Raw genomic sequence first — 20935 nt, 5'->3', positions numbered from 1 at the left:
TAAGCCTATGCATCACTCTCTTATGCCTCTGCATCACTCTCTTAAGCCTCTGCATCACTCTCGTAAGCCTCTGAATCACTCTCTTGAGCCTCTGCGTCACTCTCAAGAGCCTCTGCATCCCTCTCATGTGCCTCTGCTTCCCTCACTTGAGCCTCTGCATCCCTCTCTTGAGCCCCTTCATCCCTCTCTTGAGTCTCTGCATCCCACTCTTGAGCCTCTGCATCCCTCTCTTAAGCCTTTGCATCATTCTCTTAAACCTCTGCATCACTCTCGTAAGCCTCTGAATCACTCTGTTGAGCCTATGCATCACTCTCTTGAGCCTCTCCATCACTCTCTTGAGCCCCTGCATCCCTCTCTCAAGCCTCTGCATCACTCTCTTGAGTCTCTGCATCTCCCTCTTAAGCCTCTGCATTACACTTTTGCGCCTCTGCATCCCTCTCCTAAGCCTCTGCCTCACTCTCTTAAGCCTCTGCATCACTCTTTTGAGCCTCTGCATCCCTCTCTTGAGCCTCTGCATCACTCTCTTCAGCCTCTTCATCCCTCTCTTGAGCCTCTGCAACACTTTTCAGCCTCTGCATCACTCTCTTAAGCCTCTGAATCCCTCTCTTGAGGCCTCTGCATAACTCTCTTGAGCCTCTGCATCACTCTCTTGAATCTCTGCATCACTCTCGTAAGCCTCTGAATCACTCTGTTGAGCCTCTGCATCCCTCTCTTAAGACTCTGCATCCCTCTCTTAAGCCTCTGCATCACTCTCTCAAGCCTCTGCATCACTCTCTAGAGCCTCTGCATCACTCTCGTAAGCCTTTGAATCACTCTCTTGAGCCTTTGCATCACTTTCTTGAGCCCATGCATCCCTCTCTTGAGCCTCTGCATCACTCTCTTGAGCCTCTGTATCACCCTTTTAAGCTTCTGCATCCCACTTTTGAGCCTCTGCATCCCTCTCTTAAGCCTCTGCATCACTCTCTCATGCCTCTGCACCACTCTCGTAAGCCTCTGCATCACTCTCTTGAGCCTTTGCATCACTCTCTTAAGCCACTGCATCCCTCTCTTGAGCATCACTCTCAAGAGCCTCTGCATCCCTTTCTTGTGCCTGAGGCACAATAGAGGGATGCAGAGGCTTAAGAGAGTGATGCAGAGGCTCAGGAGAGGGATGCAGAGGCTAAAGGGAGTGATGCAAAGGGTCAAGGGAGGGATGCAGAGGCTCATAAGAGGGATGCAGGAGTTCAAGAGAGGGATGCAAAGGCTCATGAAAGGGATGCAGAGGGTTAAGAAAGTGATGCAGAGGCTCAAAAGAGGGATGCAGAGTCTCAAGAGAGTGATGCAGAGGCTCATGAGAGTGATGCAGAGGCTTAAGAGAGGGATGCAGAGGCTCAAGAGAGGGATGTATAGGCTCAAGAGAGTGATGCAGAGGCTCATGAGAGGGATGCAGAGGCTGAAGAGAGTGATGCAGAGGCTCAAGAGTGGGATGCAGAGGCTCAAGAGAGTGATTCAGAGGCTTACGAGAGTTATGCAGAGGCTTAAGAGAGTGATGCAGAGGCTTAAGAGAGGGATGCAGAGGCTCATGAGAGGGATGCAGAGTCTCAAGAGAGGGATGCAATGGCATAAGAGAGGGATGCAGAGGATCAAGTGAGGGATGCAGAGGCACAAGAGAGGGATGCAGAGCCTTAAGAGAGTGATGCAGAGGCTCAAGAGAGGGATGCAGAGGCTGAAGAGAGTGATGCAGAGGCTCAAGGGAGGGATGCAGAGGCTCATAAGAGGGATGCAGGAGTTAAAGAGAGAGATGCAAAGGCTAATGAAAGGGATGCAGAGGGTTAAGAAAGTGATGCAGAGGCTCAAAAGAGGGATGCAGAGGCTTAAGAGAGTGATGGAGAGGCTCAAGAGAGTGATTCAGAGGTTTACGGTTGAGATGCAGAGGCTTATGAGAGTGATGCAGAGGCTTACGAGAGTGATGCAGAGGCTTACGAGATTGATGCAGAGGCTTAAGAGAGTGATGCAGAGGCTCAAGAGAGGGATGGAGAGGCTCAAGAGAGTGATTCAGAGGTTTACGGGAGTGATGCAGAGGCATAAGAGAGTGATGCAGAGGCTTAAGAGACAGATGCAGAGGCTCAAGAGAGGGATGCAGAGGCTCAAGGGAGGGATGCAGAGGCTCAAGAGAGGGATGCAGAGGCTAAATTGAGGGATGAAGAGGCACAAGAGAGGGATGCAGAGGCTCTTGAGAGTGATGCAGAGGCTCAAGAGAGGGATGCACAGGCTGAAGAGAGGGAAGCAGAGGCTCAAGGGAGTGATTCAGAGGCTTACGAGAATGATGCAGAGGATCAAGAGAGTGATGCAGAGGCTCGAGAGAGTGATGCAAAGGCTCGAGAGAGTTATGCAGACGCCTCAAGAGAGGGATTCAGAGGGTTAAGAGAGTGATGCAGAGGCTGAAGAGAGTGTTGCAGAGGCTCAAGAGAGGGATGTAGAGGCTCAAGACAGTGATGAATAGGCTCAAGAGAGGGATGCACAGGCTCAAGAGAGGGATGCACAGGCTCAAGAGAGGGATGCACAGGCTCAAGAGAGTGATGCAGAGGCTCAAGAGAGTGATGCAGAGGATCAAGAGAGGGAAGCAGAGGTTTACGAGAGTGATGCAGACGCTGAAGAGAGTGATGCAGAGGCTCTAGAGAGTGATGCAGAGACTGAAGAGAGTGATGCAGAGGTTCAAGAGAGTGATGCAGAGGATCAAGAGAGTGATGCAGAGGCTCGAGAGAGTGATGCAGAGGCATCAAGAGAGGGATTCAGAGGTTTAAGAGAGTGATGCAAAGGATGAAAAGAGTGTTGCAGAGGTTCAAGAGAGGGATGCAGAGGCTCAAGAGAGTGATGCCTAGGCTCAAGAGAGTTATGCAGAGGCTCAAGAGAGTGATGCAGAGGCTCGAGAGAGTGATGCAGAGGCATCAAGAGAGGGATTCAGAGGTTTAAGAGAGTGATGCAAAGGATGAAAAGAGTGTTGCAGAGGTTCAAGAGAGGGATGCAGAGGCTCAAGAGAGTGATGCCTAGGCTCAAGAGAGTTATGCAGAGGCTCAAGAGAGTGATGCAGAGGCTCGAGAGAGTGATGCAGAGGCATCAAGAGAGGGATTCAGAGGTTTAAGAGAGTGATGCAGTGTAACAAGAGAGCAGTACATAGTACATGAACATCATAACAGCATGAACAAGCCACGTGGAGGATGAACAAACCACGGGCGCCAGTCAGGCGGCGGCTGACAATGTAAAAGTTACACCTCTGTACAAGTTAGCTATAGATTCAGGTCAACGGTCATCGAATCACGAAGAGGTCAGCGTTGAGGCCGTCATGATAATCTTCAGGGATTAACCCCTAAACATCAAATGCAAAACCCTCATGTTCAGCTGAGGAGCAGGAGATCATGGACAGACAGTAGAGTGGACGCAGCCCAGTAGGAAGGTGTGTGTGGACTCGGGGAAGGAACATCATCTCCCAGAAACGGTGGAACAACATACGAGTAAGTACGGCACTCTTGTACTAAAGCACCTCATTCAGTACTCTTGGCCTCTAGTAGGGAATATAGTTAGGGAGTGTCTTATTTAATTATTTCTAATAAAGTCAGATATTAGGTGTTATTCAATGTGTATTAATGGTTCCTTGCCTTAGTGATATTGGGCCTACCGTCCCCTTTGCCCTAGTGACCTAGTGCTCTTAATTATTCAGTACTCCTCCCCCCGTTCGTCTTCCGTGTTGAGGTGTTAGTATTGAGTGTGTCCCGCCTTATTCTTGTGTACTCTATAGTTCCAAAGTGGTCAGGATTATTCGAGTGTCAGGCCAGGATCCTTGTACCGTTCAATTGTCCCCTACACCTGTCCTGGTAGGTTATTCCATCTGCAAGACCTACGACTCTCACTCCGGTCCACTGTCCGGTAACTCAGGGTGGTGGCAGCGTCACTCGGTAACTCATACGATAGGCTGTGACTACGATTATCTCTATCTTTCTGTCTAACTCTCCCTCACTAGTGTCTCACTCTCCCTCGCCCTCACTTGCTCTCGTTCTCCCTCCCTTGCTCTCGTTCTCGCTCTGCCTCACTCTTCCTCTCTTTTCCTCTCTCTCTCTCTCTCTCGCGCTCTCTCTCTCTCTCTCTCCCCCTCTCTCTCTCTCTCTCTCGCTCTCTCTCTCTCTCCCTCTCTCTCTCTCTCCTTCCTCTGTGTACTGGTTTACGTCTTCGTATGACGGCCCGAGTGTTAACATCTTACATGATCGGTATAGCATCTGTTATTACCATAGAAAGAGCGGAGATTGCACGGTTAGCTCAGTGGTAGTAGCGGAGTGCGCGGAGGAGATAGATACAAGGCGAGATATTACAATGTGGTTTATTACAGCAGAGGCTCAAGAGAGGAATGTAGAGGCTCAAGAGAGTGATGCAGAGGCTCAAGAGAGGGATGCAGAGGCTGATGAGAGTGGTGCAGAGGCTCAAGCGAGGGAAGCAGAAGCTCAGCAGAGTGATTCAGAGGCTTACGAGAGAGATGCAGAGGATTAAGAGAGTGATGCAGAGGCTAAAGAGAGGGATGCAGAAACTCAAGAGAGGGATGCAGAGGCTCAAGAGAGGTATGCAAGGGCTCAAGAGAGGGATGCAGAAGCTCAGGTGAGGGAAGCAGAGGCACAAGAGAGGGATGCAGAGGCTCTTGTGAGTGACGCAGAGGCTCAAGAGAGGGATGCAGAGGCTTATGAGAGTGATGCAGAGGCTTAAGAGAGGGATGCAGAGGCTAAAGTGAGGGAGGAAAAGGCACAAGAGTGGGATGCAGAGGCTCTTGAGAGTGATGCGGAGGCTCAAGAGAGGGATGCAGAGGCTGAAGAGAGGGAAGTAGAGGCTCAAGGGCGTGATTCAGAGGCTTACGAGAGTGATGCCGAGGCAGAGGCTTAAGAGAGTGATGCAGAGGCTTAAGAGAGGGATGCAGAGGCTCAAGGGCGTGATTCAGAGGCTTACGAGAGTGATGCCGAGGATCAAGGGAGTGATGCAGAGGCTCAAGAGAGTGTTGCAGAGGCTCAAGAGACTGATGCAGAGGCTCAGGAGAGTGATGAATCGGCTGAAGAGAGGGATGCAGAGGCTCAAGAGAGGGATGCAGAGGCTCAAGAGAGTGATGCAGAGGCTCAAGAGAGTGATGCAGAGGATCAAGAGAGGGAAGCAGAGGCTTACGAGAGTGATGCAGAGGCTGAAGAGAGTGATGCAGAGGCTCTAGAGAGTGATGCAGAGACTGAAGAGAGTGATGCAGAGGCTCAAGAGAGTGATGCAGAGGATCAAGAGAGTGATGCCGAGGCTCGAGAGAGTGATGCAGAGGCCTAAGGAGAGGGATTCAGAGGTTTAAGAGAGTGATGGTGAGGCTGAAGAGAGTGTTGCAGAGGCTCAAGAGAAGGATGCAGAGACTCAAGAGAGTGATGCAGAGGCTCAGAAGAATGATGCAGAGGCCTACGAGCGTGATGCAGATGATCAAGACAGGGATGCAGAGGCTTAAGAGAGTGATGCAGAGGCTCAAGGTAGTGATGCAGAGGCTACAGAGAGTGATGCAGAGGCTCAAGAGAGGGATGTAGAGGCTCAAGAGAGTGATGCAGAGGCTCAAGAGAGTGATGCAGAGGCTCACGAGAGGGATGCAGAGGCTGAAGAGAGTGATGCAGAGGCTCAAGAGAGGGATGCAGAAGCTCAACAGAGTGATTCAGAGGCTTACGAGAGTGATGCAGAGGCTTAAGAGAGTGATGCAGAGGCTTAAAAGAGGGATGCAGAAACTCAAGAGAGGATGCAGAGGCTCAAGAGAGGTATGCAGGAGTAGTAGGGTGTACAGTCCACAGACGAATTTTTTTTCTGGGAGAAAATTCCCCTGTGGACTGTACAGTCCACAGACGAATTTTTTTTCTGGGAGAAAATTCCCCTGTGGACTGTACAGTCCACAGACGAATTTTTTTTTTTCTGGAAATTCGTGTGTAGCATGTCGGGGTTTTCAGGTGAATTTGGGGAGTCACAGATTTGGAAGTAAGGAATTCTTATGAGAAAAATAATTTCCGAGATCTTAGAAGTTTGTTAAGCATTCTTATGATGAAAATAAGTAGGAAAATCTTAAAGAAAAGTTTTAGAAAAAATCGTGTTTGTGTCACAGCATTTCCAGGTAAACTCTATGGACAACCTTTGCCCGTTTTCAATCACACATTTGTAAAAGGACCATTTTCAGAGAATATTGTCTTAGATGTTTTGTTAAGGAAAACAGACAACTTAGCCATAACATTTAGTTTTATATCCATTTACGGCTATTTCACCTGTAAAGACCAAATTGAACAGAGCCCAGTTATAGCCAGAATTTCGTCAGAGACCATTTTATACCTAAAAATGAACCGAGTCCACTTTGTGAGCAAAATTAGTCAGAGACAGTTTTAAGCTCATATTTCATCAGAGTCCAATTATCAACAGAAATTCGCCAGAGTCTACTTTGAGAGCAAAATTCGTCAGAGACAGTTTTAAGCTCATATTTCATCAGAGTCCAATTATCAACAGAAATTCGCCAGAGTCTACTTTGAGACCAAAATTAGTCAGAGACAGTTTTAAGCTCATATTTCATCAGAGTCCAATTATCAACAGAAATTCGCCAGAGTCTACTTTGAGAGCAAATTTCATCAGTGTCCTGTAATCTGTGAAAATTTGACAGAGTCCATTTTATACCCAATTTTCGTCAGAGTCCACTTTGTGAGCAAAATTAGTCAGAGACAGTTTTAAGCTCATATTTCATCAGAGTCCAATTATCAACAGAAATTCGCCAGAGTCTACTGTGAGAGCAAAATTAGTCAGAGACAGTTTTAAGCTCAAATTTCATCAGAGTCCTGTAATCTGCGAAAATTTGACAGAGTCCAATTATCAACAGAAATTCCCCAGAGTCTACTTTGAGAGCAAAATTAGTCAGAGACAGTTTTCTAGCAAAATTCATCAGAGTCCAGTTTATACCGAAAATTCGCCAGAGTCTACTTTGTGCCAAAATATTCAGAGTCCAGTTCATGATCGAAATTAATCAGAGTCCAATTAAAGACCCAAACTTGACAGAGACCACATTTTCGCTACTAGCAGTCCAATCCCCTGAAATTTTAAATAGTCATATTTCAGTCATAGTAAAATAAGATCAAGTCAGTTACTGAGCTCCAGCTCTCGTCCCCCCCACCCTCTTCCACCCTCAAGTCTTTGTAAATAACCCATCAATTTCCCGAAATTTAAAAGCAGACATACTTCAAAGTTAGTAAATAAGATCAAGTCAGTTACTGAGCTCCAGCTCTCGTCCCCACCTTAGTTCTCTTTCGTATCTTTGTAAATAACCCATCAATTTCCCTGAAATTTTTACCCTCTGTATTTCAGACATAGTAAATATGAAGTAAACAAATATAAAACTCTAGCTCTTGTCCTCTGTCCAAGTTCACTCATGTAAATTCATTACTATCAGTCCAAATCCCCCTGAGATTTAAGCACCCAACTACATTTTCAGACATAGTAAATAAAAACCAGTTCAGTTATCAAGTTTCAACTCTTGTCCCCCAGCTTAGTTCATTTTGTACAAGTTCTTTATTTCCAACTAAATCACCCTAAGATTTAAGATCACCTTATTTTCTAACGTAGTAAAATTAATCTGGACATTAGCCAAGCTCCATTTCCTCGGCCTAAGATCATCAGACATAAATATATTCGATCAAGTCCGTCTCCAGCCTAACTCTTATCCGAGTACACACATAACCCCAACCTGTGTAATTATCTTTCACCCCCTCCCACCTTCCTCCATCTCATCTCATCTCACCTTACCCTTTCCCTCCCTTACCTTCTCATCCCCAACTTATCCAAACCTTCAATAATCGTACTGTATTTGCATATTTTCTCTATATTCACTGTGTTCTTCGTAATCTCATCCGTGTTCACTCCATGTTCTTCAAATGTTCACAGTCCCATTCAGTTCATATTTTCACAAGTATCTCCATTTTTTCTGTAATCTTTCTCTTAGTCTCATTATGTTCTCTACAAATTCTAGTCATATTTTCTATGTTTTCATGCTCATCACATGTTCTCTTTACAACTTTTATACTCAATATTCATGCTAACTTCCATATTTTTGTGTTCTTTGTCAATATTCATGTTCCTCTACAAGTTCATGTTCCTCACAAGATCACTTCGTTTTTCACCTTCACTTACATGTTTTCTACATTCTTTGTCATATTCTCCATGTTCTTCACAAGTCCATTGTTCATTCTTTGTATTCCCTATTCTCCTTATCATGTTTTCATGTTCTCTGTAAGTTCATATTCCCAGCATGTTCACTGTATTCATCAACTTTTCTTACATATGTTCTTTGCCATGTTCCCCATATGTTCTCTGGGTTTTTTCCCCTTACATGTTATTTAACGTTCCTTAACTAAAAAAATCTTTCGCCAATCAACTAAAACATAGTCACTTTCGTCATTTCTCAACTAAACTTATTATCCAGTCAACTAAAAATAGTCAGAAATAGCCTCGTTCAACACCGTTCTTAACTAAAACAACCTTTTCGCTTAGCTAAAAATTGTCAAAGGAATCTTTTCAGCACTGTTCATAACTAACTTTATCCATCGTCAAGTAAGAAAATATAGTCAAAGATATCTATCATCGTCGTTCTTAACTGACATTTATACTTTGTGGAGCACTAAAATAGTCACTGTCGTCATATTTTTTTCTTGTCTTTCCTCAACTAAAATAGTCAAATGTAACTTTTTCAGCACTTTCGTAAAAATTACATGTCGTTAAGTAAGAAAAATAGTCAAAGGTGCTCTCCGTAACATCAAAGTTACTCTTCGAGATAACAAAAGACACTCTTCAATACATCAAGGACTTACTCAAAGACACCAAAGTTACACCCTAAGACATCCTTCGAGACATCAAAGACATCCTTTAAGACTTCAAGGGCACTCTTCGAGATATCAAAAGACACTCTCAAACACTCAAAATTTACTCGTATCCTCAAAGTTATTCTCAGAGTCATCAAAAAGTTAATCTCAGTTATCAAAATGCTATTCTCCAAGTAGCCTTTCATTCATCAGAGAACTTTCTAAGACATCTTCGTTCATTAAAGTTAATCTCAGAGGCATAAAAGTTATTCTCGGAGCTATCAAAAAGTTAATCTCTAAAACAACAAAAGTTAATCTCTGTCATCAAAGTTGATCTGCAAGATATCTTCGAGTCATCAAAGTTACTTTTCATTACATCAAAGACGCGTTCAAATACTACCCATGTTCTCAGAAGTCATTCTCAAAGTTACTCAAAGAGCTAACAAAAGTTATTCTCAGAGTCACTTTCGTTCTTCAGAGAAACTTTCCAAAACATCTTTGTTCATCAAAGTTATTCTCAGAGTTAACAAAGGTAATCTCTAACTCACTCTCGTTCATCAAAGTTGTTTCAAAGACATCAAAGGTAATCTCAGAGTTATCCAAAGATATTCTCATGTCCACAAGAGTTATTCTGAGCTATCAAAGACATTCTCAAAGTCATCTAAAGTTATTCTCTAAGACATCAAAGTTATTCTAAGAGTTATCAAAAGTTATTCTCAGTCATGTTATGTTATTCTCTAACTCACTTCCATTCATCAAAGACATTCTCTAAGCCCTCAAAGTTATTCTCTAAGAGTCATCAAAAGTTATTCTTCGAAACATAAAATTTGCTCTGTAAGATATCTTCGTTCATCAAACTTATTCTCCGAGATATCTAAAGTTATTCTCAGAACAATCAAAAGTTATTATAAGACAACAAAAGTTATTATCAGAGCTACCCAAAGCTATTCTCAGAGTCACCTTCGTTCGTCAGAGAAACTTTCAAAACATCTTTGTTCAACAAACTTGTTTTCAAAGTCATCAAAAGTTAATCTAAGACATTTGCTTTCATCAAAGTTATTTTCAGAGACATCTAAAGTTATTATGTAAGACATAAAAGTTATTCTCAGAGACATCAAATGTTATTCTCGAAGTCATCAAAGATATTTTCAGAGGCATCTAAAGTTAATTTCTATGTTATAAAGTTATTCTCAGAGACATCTAAAGTTAATCTTGGTCATCAAAGTTGTTCTCTAAACATCAATGTTGTTCTCCAAGACATCAAAGATGTTCTCAAAATCATAAAAGTTATTCCCAGAGCTATCAAAGTTATTCTCAAAGTCATCAAAGTTATTCAAAGAGCTAACAAAAGTTATTCTCTAAGTAACCTTTCGTTCATCAGAGAAGCTTTCTAAGACATCTTCGTTCTCCAAAAGTTGTTCTCTAAGACACCTTCGTTCATCAAAGAAACTCTCCTTCTTCCATCAAGTTATACTTTAAGACAACATTGTTGTTCTCTAAGACATCTTCAGGCATAAAATTTCTCCCCAAATGTAACTAGTTCAGCTTTTCATATCAAACTTACACTTCTGTTAAATATATTTTCTTAGACATTTTACCTTTTAAACTGTTCTCTGAACTACACTGTTCAAACCTACGTAACCTATCCTCTCCACCCAATGTTACTTAGTTAACGTAACGTTCCTAAACCTAACTTTACCTATCCTATCCTAACATAACTTACCTTACCTTACCTACCTTTCCTAACTTAACCTGCTTAACCTATCTTACCTAACTTTTACCTATATTACCTTACCATACCTTACCTATCTTACCTGACTTTACCTATCTTACCTTACCTTACCTACCTTTCCTAACTTAACCTGCTTAACCTACCTTACCTATCTTACCTAACCTAACCTAACCTAACTTTACCTATGTTACCTTACCTTACCTACCTTTCCTAACTTAACCTGCTTAACCTATCTTACCTAACTTTACCTATGTTACCTTACCTTACCTACCTTTCCTAACTTAACCTGCTTAACCTATCTTACCTATCTTACCTAACTTTACCTATCTTACCTAACTTTACCTATGTTACCTTACCTTACCTACCTTTCCTAACTTTACCTATCTTACCTAACTTACCTACATTACCTAACTTAACTTAACCTGCTTAACCTAACTTACCTTACCTTACCTAACTTATATAACTTATCTTACCTATCCTAACGTAACCTAACTTGCTTTACCTAACTTAATCTTACATTCCCAAACTGATGTATCCTAACTTATCTAGTCAAACCAGACATGATCTAACTTAAGTATTCCTTCTTGTCTTTGTGTTTCGTCAATCATTGTCTCATATTCATTTACTCATTTCATTAGTTAATTTCTCAAATGGTCACTTATGCATTTCAAGTGCTATTTTGTTAGAGATTGGATATTTAAGCATTTCAAAGAATTATAATTTCTCAAATGGACGTTTTTGCATTTCAAGTGCTATTTGTTAGAGATTGGATATTTAAGCATTTCAAAGAATTTTTGTTATATATGGGCATTTACTCATTTCAAGGGATAATTTCTCAAATGGACGTTTTTGCATTTCAAGTGTTATTTGTTTAAGATTGGGTGTTTAACCATTTCAAAGGATTTTTGTTATATATGGGAACTTACTCGTTTCAAGGGTTAATTTCTCAAATGGTCATTTTTGCAGATCAAGGGTTATTTGTTAAAGTTCATCAAGTTGCCCATATGTTATATTTATTATGTTTGTTATCATATGTTCTTATTCCCCAACCCTTTAACCTAACCTCTTGTAATCTTAGTGTATTTAGTAGGTTCTATCTTATGTTCTTATTCCCCAACCCTTTAACCTAACCTTTCAGATGTAGTTTGTTGAATATATTATCCTTTTCCTAACCTTTTTACCCAAACCTTCTTTCCTTCTTTTACTTTGATTCTCCTATTCCTTCTAACCCTCCTTTTCTATCTCTCTCCCTTATTCTCTCTCTTCCTCCCCCTCTCTCTCACTCATTTGCTCAAATGCTCTCTTGTTTCTCAAATTCAAGTCTTAATGCTCCCATTCTCACACCCTTACTCTCATTCACTTAGTTTTCTTTTTTCTCAAATTCAAGTCTTAGTTCCCCCATGCCCACACTCTCTCTCTCATTCTCTCTTCTTTGGTCCCATTTTCTTCCGCCCCCTCTCTCTTACTCCTTGCTCTTCTTTCATGCTCTCACTCCCTTGAGCTCTTGTTTCTCAATTTCAAGTCTTAGTAGATCTGATTCTTTACTATTGTAATTTTTTATTATTACTATGATAAAGAATGAACTTATATGTGAAAACAAAGTAAAGAAGGAAAGAAGGTTAAGTGGGATGGTGGGTTTGGGTAAAAATATACAAAAAGGAAAAACAAAACTACATCTGAAAGGTTAGGAAAAGGATAATATATTCAACAAACTACATCTGAAAGGTTAGGTTAAAGGGTTGGGGAATAAGAACATAAGATAGAACCTACTAAATACACTAAGATTACAAGAGGTTAGGCTAAAGGGTTGGGGAATAAGAACATATGATAACAAACATAATAAATATAACATATGGGCAACTTGATGAACTTTAACAAATAACCCTTGATCTGCAAAAATGACCATTTGAGAAATTAACCCTTGAAACGAGTAAGTTCCCATATATAACAAAAATCCTTTGAAATGGTTAAACACCCAATCTTAAACAAATAACACTTGAAATGCAAAAACGTCCATTTGAGAAATTATCCCTTGAAATGAGTAAATGCCCATATATAACAAAAATTCTTTGAAATGCTTAAATATCCAATCTCTAACAAATAGCACTTGAAATGCAAAAACGTCCATTTGAGAAATTATAATTCTTTGAAATGCTTAAATATCCAATCTCTAACAAAATAGCACTTGAAATGCATAAGTGACCATTTGAGAAATTAACTAATGAAATGAGTAAATGAATATGAGACAATGATTGACGAAACACAAAGACAAGAAGGAATACTTAAGTTAGATCATGTCTGGTTTGACTAGATAAGTTAGGATACATCAGTTTGGGAATGTAAGATTAAGTTAGGTAAAGCAAGTTAGGTTACGTTAGGATAGGTAAGATAAGTTATATAAGTTAGGTAAGGTAAGGTAAGTTAGGTTAAGCAGGTTAAGTTAAGTTAGGTAATGTAGGTAAGTTAGGTAAGATAGGTAAAGTTAGGAAAGGTAGGTAAGGTAAGGTAACATAGGTAAAGTTAGGTAAGATAGGTAAAGTTAGGTAAGATAGGTTAAGCAGGTTAAGTTAGGAAAGGTAGGTAAGGTAAGGTAACATAGGTAAAGTTAGGTAAGATAGGTTAAGCAGGTTAAGTTAGGAAAGGTAGGTAAGGTAAGGTAACATAGGTAAAGTTAGGTTAGGTTAGGTTAGGTAAGATAGGTAAGGTAGGTTAAGCAGGTTAAGTTAGGAAAGGTAGGTAAGGTAAGGTAAGATAGGTAAAGTCAGGTAAGATAGGTAAGGTATGGTAAGGTAATATAGGTAAAAGTTAGGTAAGATAGGTTAAGCAGGTTAAGTTAGGAAAGGTAGGTAAGGTAAGGTAAGTTATGTTAGGATAGGATAGGTAAAGTTAGGTTTAGGAACGTTACGTTAACTAAGTAACATTGGGTGGAGAGGATAGGTTACGTAGGTTTGAACAGTGTAGTTCAGAGAACAGTTTAAAAGGTAAAATGTCTAAGAAAATATATTTAACAGAAGTGTAAGTTTGATATGAAAAGCTGAACTAGTTACATTTGGGGAGAAATTTTATGCCTGAAGATGTCTTAGAGAACAACAATGTTGTCTTAAAGTATAACTTGATGGAAGAAGGAGAGTTTCTTTGATGAACGAAGGTGTCTTAGAGAACAACTTTTGGAGAACGAAGATGTCTTAGAAAGCTTCTCTGATGAACGAAAGGTTACTTAGAGAATAACTTTTGTTAGCTCTTTGAATAACTTTGATGACTTTGAGAATAACTTTGATAGCTCTGGGAATAACTTTTATGATTTTGAGAACATCTTTGATGTCTTGGAGAACAACATTGATGTTTAGAGAACAACTTTGATGACCAAGATTAACTTTAGATGTCTCTGAGAATAACTTTATAACATAGAAATTAACTTTAGATGCCTCTGAAAATATCTTTGATGACTTCGAGAATAACATTTGATGTCTCTGAGAATAACTTTTATGTCTTACATAATAACTTTAGATGTCTCTGAAAATAACTTTGATGAAAGCAAATGTCTTAGATTAACTTTTGATGACTTTGAAAACAAGTTTGTTGAACAAAGATGTTTTGAAAGTTTCTCTGACGAACGAAGGTGACTCTGAGAATAGCTTTGGGTAGCTCTGATAATAACTTTTGTTGTCTTATAATAACTTTTGATTGTTCTGAGAATAACTTTAGATATCTCGGAGAATAAGTTTGATGAACGAAGATATCTTACAGAGCAAATTTTATGTTTCGAAGAATAACTTTTGATGACTCTTAGAGAATAACTTTGAGGGCTTAGAGAATGTCTTTGATGAATGGAAGTGAGTTAGAGAATAACATAACATGACTGAGAATAACTTTTGATAACTCTTAGAATAACTTTGATGTCTTAGAGAATAACTTTAGATGACTTTGAGAATGTCTTTGATAGCTCAGAATAACTCTTGTGGACATGAGAATATCTTTGGATAACTCTGAGATTACCTTTGATGTCTTTGAAACAACTTTGATGAACGAGAGTGAGTTAGAGATTACCTTTGTTAACTCTGAGAATAACTTTGATGAACAAAGATGTTTTGGAAAGTTTCTCTGAAGAACGAAAGTGACTCTGAGAATAACTTTTGTTAGCTCTTTGAGTAACTTTGAGAATGACTTCTGAGAACATGGGTAGTATTTGAACGCGTCTTTGATGTAATGAAAAGTAACTTTGATGACTCGAAGATATCTTGCAGATCAACTTTGATGACAGAGATTAACTTTTGTTGTTTTAGAGATTAACTTTTTGATAGCTCCGAGAATAACTTTTATGCCTCTGAGATTAACTTTAATGAACGAAGATGTCTTAGAAAGTTCTCTGATGAATGAAAGGCTACTTGGAGAATAACATTTTGATAACTGAGATTAACTTTTTGATGACTCTGAGAATAACTTTGAGGATACGAGTAAATTTTGAGTGTTTGAGAGTGTCTTTTGATATCTCGAAGAGTGCCCTTGAAGTCTTAAAGGATGTCTTTGATGTCTCGAAGGATGTCTTAGGGTGTAACTTTGGTGTCTTTGAGTAAGTCCTTGATGTATTGAAGAGTGTCTTTTGTTATCTCGAAGAGTAACTTTGATGTTACGGAGAGCACCTTTGACTATTTTTCTTACTTAACGACATGTAATTTTTACGAAAGTGCTGAAAAAGTTACATTTGACTATTTTAGTTGAGGAAAGACAAGAAAAAAATATGACGACAGTGACTATTTTAGTGCTCCACAAAGTATAAATGTCAGTTAAGAACGACGATGATAGATATCTTTGACTATATTTTCTTACTTGACGATGGATAAAGTTAGCTATGAACAGTGCTGAAAAGATTCCTTTGACAATTTTTAGCTAAGCGAAAAGGTTGTTTTAGTTAAGAACGGTGTTGAACGAGGCTATTTCTGACTATTTTTAGTTGACTGGATAATAAGTTTAGTTGAGAAATGACGAAAGTGACTATGTTTTAGTTGATTGGCGAAAGATTTTTTTAGTTAAGGAACGTTAAATAACATGTAAGGGGAAAAAAACCAGAGAACATATGGGGAACATGGCAAAGAACATATGTAAGAAAAGTTGATGAATACAGTGAACATGCTGGGAATATGAACTAACAGAGAACATGAAAACATGATAAGGAGAATAGGGAATACAAAGAATGAACAATGGACTTGTGAAGAACATGGAGAATATGACAAAGAATGTAGAAAACATGTAAGTGAAGGTGAAAAACGAAGTGATCTTGTGAGGAACATGAACTTGTAGAGGAACATGAATATTGACAAAGAACACAAAAATATGGAAGTTAGCATGAATATTGAGTATAAAAGTTGTAAAGAGAACATGTGATGAGCATGAAAACATAGAAAATATGACTAGAATTTGTAGAGAACATAATGAGACTAAGAGAAAGATTACAGAAAAAATGGAGATACTTGTGAAAATATGAACTGAATGGGACTGTGAACATTTGAAGAACATGGAGTGAACACGGATGAGATTACGAAGAACACAGTGAATATAGAGAAAATATGCAAATACAGTACGATTATTGAAGGTTTGGATAAGTTGGGGATGAGAAGGTAAGGGAGGGAAAGGGTAAGGTGAGATGAGATGAGATGGAGGAAGGTGGGAGGGGGTGAAAGATAATTACACAGGTTGGGGTTATGTGTGTACTCGGATAAGAGTTAGGCTGGAGACGGACTTGATCGAATATATTTATGTCTGATGATCTTAGGCCGAGGAAATGGAGCTTGGCTAATGTCCAGATTAATTTTACTACGTTAGAAAATAAGGTGATCTTAAATCTTAGGGTGATTTAGTTGGAAATAAAGAACTTGTACAAAATGAACTAAGCTGGGGGACAAGAGTTGAAACTTGATAACTGAACTGGTTTTTATTTACTATGTCTGAAAATGTAGTTGGGTGCTTAAATCTCAGGGGGATTTGGACTGATAGTAATGAATTTACATGAGTGAACTTGGACAGAGGACAAGAGCTAGAGTTTTATATTTGTTTACTTCATATTTACTATGTCTGAAATACAGAGGGTAAAAATTTCAGGGAAATTGATGGGTTATTTACAAAGATACGAAAGAGAACTAAGGTGGGGACGAGAGCTGGAGCTCAGTAACTGACTTGATCTTATTTACTAACTTTGAAGTATGTCTGCTTTTAAATTTCGGGAAATTGATGGGTTATTTACAAAGACTTGAGGGTGGAAGAGGGTGGGGAGGACGAGAGCTGGAGCTCAGTAACTGACTTGATCTTATTTTACTATGACTGAAATATGACTATTTAAAATTTCAGGGGATTGGACTGCTAGTAGCGAAAATGTGGTCTCTGTCAAGTTTGGGTCTTTAATTGGACTCTGATTAATTTCGATCATGAACTGGACTCTGAATATTTTGGCACAAAGTAGACTCTGGCGAATTTTCGGTATAAACTGGACTCTGATGAATTTTGCTAGAAAACTGTCTCTGACTAATTTTGCTCTCAAAGTAGACTCTGGGGAATTTCTGTTGATAATTGGACTCTGTCAAATTTTCGCAGATTACAGGACTCTGATGAAATTTGAGCTTAAAACTGTCTCTGACTAATTTTGCTCTCAAAGTAGACTCTGGCGAATTTCTGTTGATAATTGGACTCTGATGAAATATGAGCTTAAAACTGTCTCTGACGAATTTTGCTCTCAAAGTAGACTCTGGCGAATTTCTGTTGATAATTGGACTCTGATGAAATATGAGCTTAAAACTGTCTCTGACTAATTTTGCTCACAAAGTGGACTCGGTTCATTTTTAGGTATAAAATGGTCTCTGACGAAATTCTGGCTATAACTGGGCTCTGTTCAATTTGGTCTTTACAGGTGAAATAGCCGTAAATGGATATAAAACTAAATGTTATGGCTAAGTTGTCTGTTTTCCTTAACAAAACATCTAAGACAATATTCTCTGAAAATGGTCCTTTTACAAATGTGTGATTGAAAACGGGCAAAGGTTGTCCATAGAGTTTACCTGGAAATGCTGTGACACAAACACGATTTTTTCTAAAACTTTTCTTTAAGATTTTCCTACTTATTTTCATCATAAGAATGCTTAACAAACTTCTAAGATCTCGGAAATTATTTTTCTCATAAGAATTCCTTACTTCCAAATCTGTGACTCCCCAAATTCACCTGAAAACCCCGACATGCTACACACGAATTTCCAGAAAAACAAAAATTCGTCTGTGGACTGTACAGTCCACAGGGGAATTTTCTCCCAGAAAAAAAATTCGTCTGTGGACTGTACACCCTACTACTTGCAGGGGCTCAAGAGAGGGATGCAGAGGCTCTTGTGAGTGACACAGAGGCTTAAGAGAGGGATGCAGAGGCTTAAGAGAGTGATGCAAAGGCTCAAGTGAGGGATGCAGAATCTCATGAGAAAGATGCAGGAGTTCAAGAGCGGGATGCAGAGGCTCAAGAGAAGGATGTAGAGGCTAAAGTGAGGGATCACGAGGCACAAGAGAGGGATGCAGAGGCTCTTGAGAGTGATGCAGAGGCTCAGGAGAGTGATTCAGAGGCTCAGGAGAGGGATGCAGAGGCTCAAGACAGGTATGCAGAGGCTCAAGACAGGTATGCAGAGGCTCTTGTGAGTGACGCAGAGGCTCAAGAGAGGGATGCAGAGGCTAAAGTGAGGGATGAAGATTCACACGAGAGGGATGCAGAGGCTCTTGACAGTGATGCAGAGGCTCAAGAGAGGGATGCAGAGGCTCAAGAGAGTGATTCAGAGGCTTACGAGAGTGATGCAGAGGCTTAAGAGAGTGATGCAGAGGCTTAAGAAAGTGATGCAGAGGGTCAAAAGAGGGAGGCTTAAAAGGGTGATGCAGAGGCTCAAGAGAGGGATGCAGGGCCTCAAGAGAGGGATGCAGAGGCTCAAGAGAGTGATGCAGAGGCTTAAGAGAGTGATGCAGAGGCTGAAGAGAGTGTTGCAGAGGCTTAAGAAAGGGATGCAGAGGCTCAATAGAGTGATGCAGAGGCTCAAGATAGTGATGCAGAGGCTACAGAGTGTGATGCAGATGCTTAAGAGAGGGATGCAGAGGCTTAAGAGAGGGATGTAGAGGCTCAAGGGAATGATGCAGAGGCTCAAGAGAGTGATGCAGAGGCTCAAGAGAGGGATGCAGAGGCTCAAGAGAGTGATGCAGAGGCTCAAGAGAGGGATGCAGAAGCTAAACAGAGTGATTCAGAGGCTTACGAGAGTGATGCAGAGGCTTAAGAGTGTGATGCAGAGGCTTAAGAGAGGGATGCACAAACTCAAGAGAGGGATGCAGAGGCTCAAGAGGGGTATGCAGGGGCTCAAGATAGTGATGCAGAGGCTACAGAGAGTGATGCAGAGGCTACAGAGAGTGATGCAGATGCTTAAGAGAGGGATGCCGAGGCTCAAGAGAGGGATGTAGAGGCTCAAGGGAGTGATGCAGAGGCTCAAGAGTGTTATGCAGAGGCTCAAGAGAGGGATGCAGAGGCTGAAGAGAGTGATGTAGAGGCTCAAGAGAGGGAACCAGAAGCTAAACAGAGTGATTCAGAGGCTTACGAGAGTGATGCAGAGGCTTAAGAGAGTGATGCAGAAGCTCAAGTGAGGGAAGCAGTGGCACAAGAGAGGGATGCAGAGGCTCTTGTGAATGACGCAGAGGCTCAAGAGAGGGATGCAGAGGCTTAAGAGAGTGATGCAAAGGCTCAAGTGAGGGAAGCAGAATCTCATGAGAAGGATGCAGGAGTTTTAGAGAGGGATGCAGAGGCTCAAGAGAAGGATGCAGAGGGTAAAGTGAAGGATGAAGAGGCACAAGAGAGGAATGCAGAGGCTCAGGAGAGGGATGCCGAGGCTCAGGAGAGGGAAGCAGAGGCTCAAGAGAGGTATGCAGGGGCTCAGGAGAGGGATGCAGAGGCTCAAGTGAGGGAAGCAGAGGAACAAGAGAGGGATACAGAGGCTCTTGTGAGTGACGCAGAGGCTTAAGAGAGTAATGCAAAAGCTCAAGTGGAGCATGCAGAATCTGATGAGAATGATGCAGGCGTCCAAGAGGGGGATGCAGAGGCTCAAGAGAGGGATGCAAAGGCTAAAGTGAGGGTTGAAGATTCACACGAGAAGGATGCAGAGGCTCTTGACAGTGATGCAGAGGCTCAAGAGAGGGATGCAGAGGCTGAAGAGAGTGATTCAGAGGATTACGAGAGTGATGCAGAGGCTTAAGAAAGCGATGCAGAGGCTTAAGAAAGTGATGCAGAGGCTCAAAAGAGGGAGGCTTAAAAGGGTGATGCAGAGGCTAAAGAGAGGGATGCAGGGCCTCAAGAGAGGGATGCAGAGGCTCAAGAGAAGGATGCAGGGCCTCAAAAGAGGGATGTAGAGGCTCAAGAGAGTGATTCAGAGGCTTACGAGATTGATGCAGAGGCTTAAGAGAGTGACGCAGAGGCTTAAGAGAGGGATGCAGAGGCTCAAGAGAGGGATGCAGGGGTTCAAGAGAGGGATGCAATGGCTCAAGATAGGGATGCAGAGGCTCAAATGAGGGATGCACAGGCACAATAGAGGGATGCAGAGGCTTAAGAGAGTGATGCAGAGGCTCAAGAGAGGGATGCAGAGGCTCATAAGAGGGATTCAGGAGTTCAAGAGAGAGATGCAAAGGCTCATGAAAGGGATGCAGAGGCTTAAGAAAGTGATGCAGAGGCTCAAAAGAGGGATGCAGAGGGCTAAAAGGGTGATGCACAGGCTCAATAGAGGGATGCAGGGGCTCAAGAGAGTGATGGAGAGGCTCAAGAGAGTGATTCAGAGGTTTACGGTAGTGAGGCAGAGGCTTAAGAGAGTGATGCAGAGGCTTACGAGAGTGATGCAGATTCTTAAGATAGTGATGCAGAGGCTCAAGAGAGGGATGGAGAGGCTCAAGAGAGTGATTCAGAGGCTTAAGAGAGTGATGCAGAGGCTCAAGAGAGGGATGTAGAGGCTCAAGGGAGTGATGCAGATGCTTAAGAGAGGGATGCAGAGGCTCAAGAGAGGGATGCAGAGGCTCATAAGAGGGATGCAGGCGTTCAAGAGAGAGATGCAAAGGCTCATGAAAGGGATGCAGAGGCTTAAGAAAGGGATGCAGAGGCTCAAAAGAGGGATACAGAGGGTTAAAAGGGTGATGCAGAGGCTCAAGAGAGTGATGCAGAGGCTCAATAGAGGGATGCAGGGGCCCAAGAGAGTGATGGAGAGGCTCAAGGGAGTGATTCAGAGGTTTATGGGAGTGATGCAGAGGCTTAAGAGAGTGATGCAGAGGATTACGAGAGTGATGCAGAGGCTTAAGACAGTGATGC

This window comes from Procambarus clarkii, chromosome 58 (assembly GCF_040958095.1).
Source record: "Procambarus clarkii isolate CNS0578487 chromosome 58, FALCON_Pclarkii_2.0, whole genome shotgun sequence".
In the NCBI taxonomy this organism is placed as follows: Eukaryota; Metazoa; Arthropoda; class Malacostraca; order Decapoda; family Cambaridae; genus Procambarus; species Procambarus clarkii.
The sequence above is the reverse complement of the archived record's forward strand: the minus strand, read 5'-3'. Positions refer to the sequence as shown.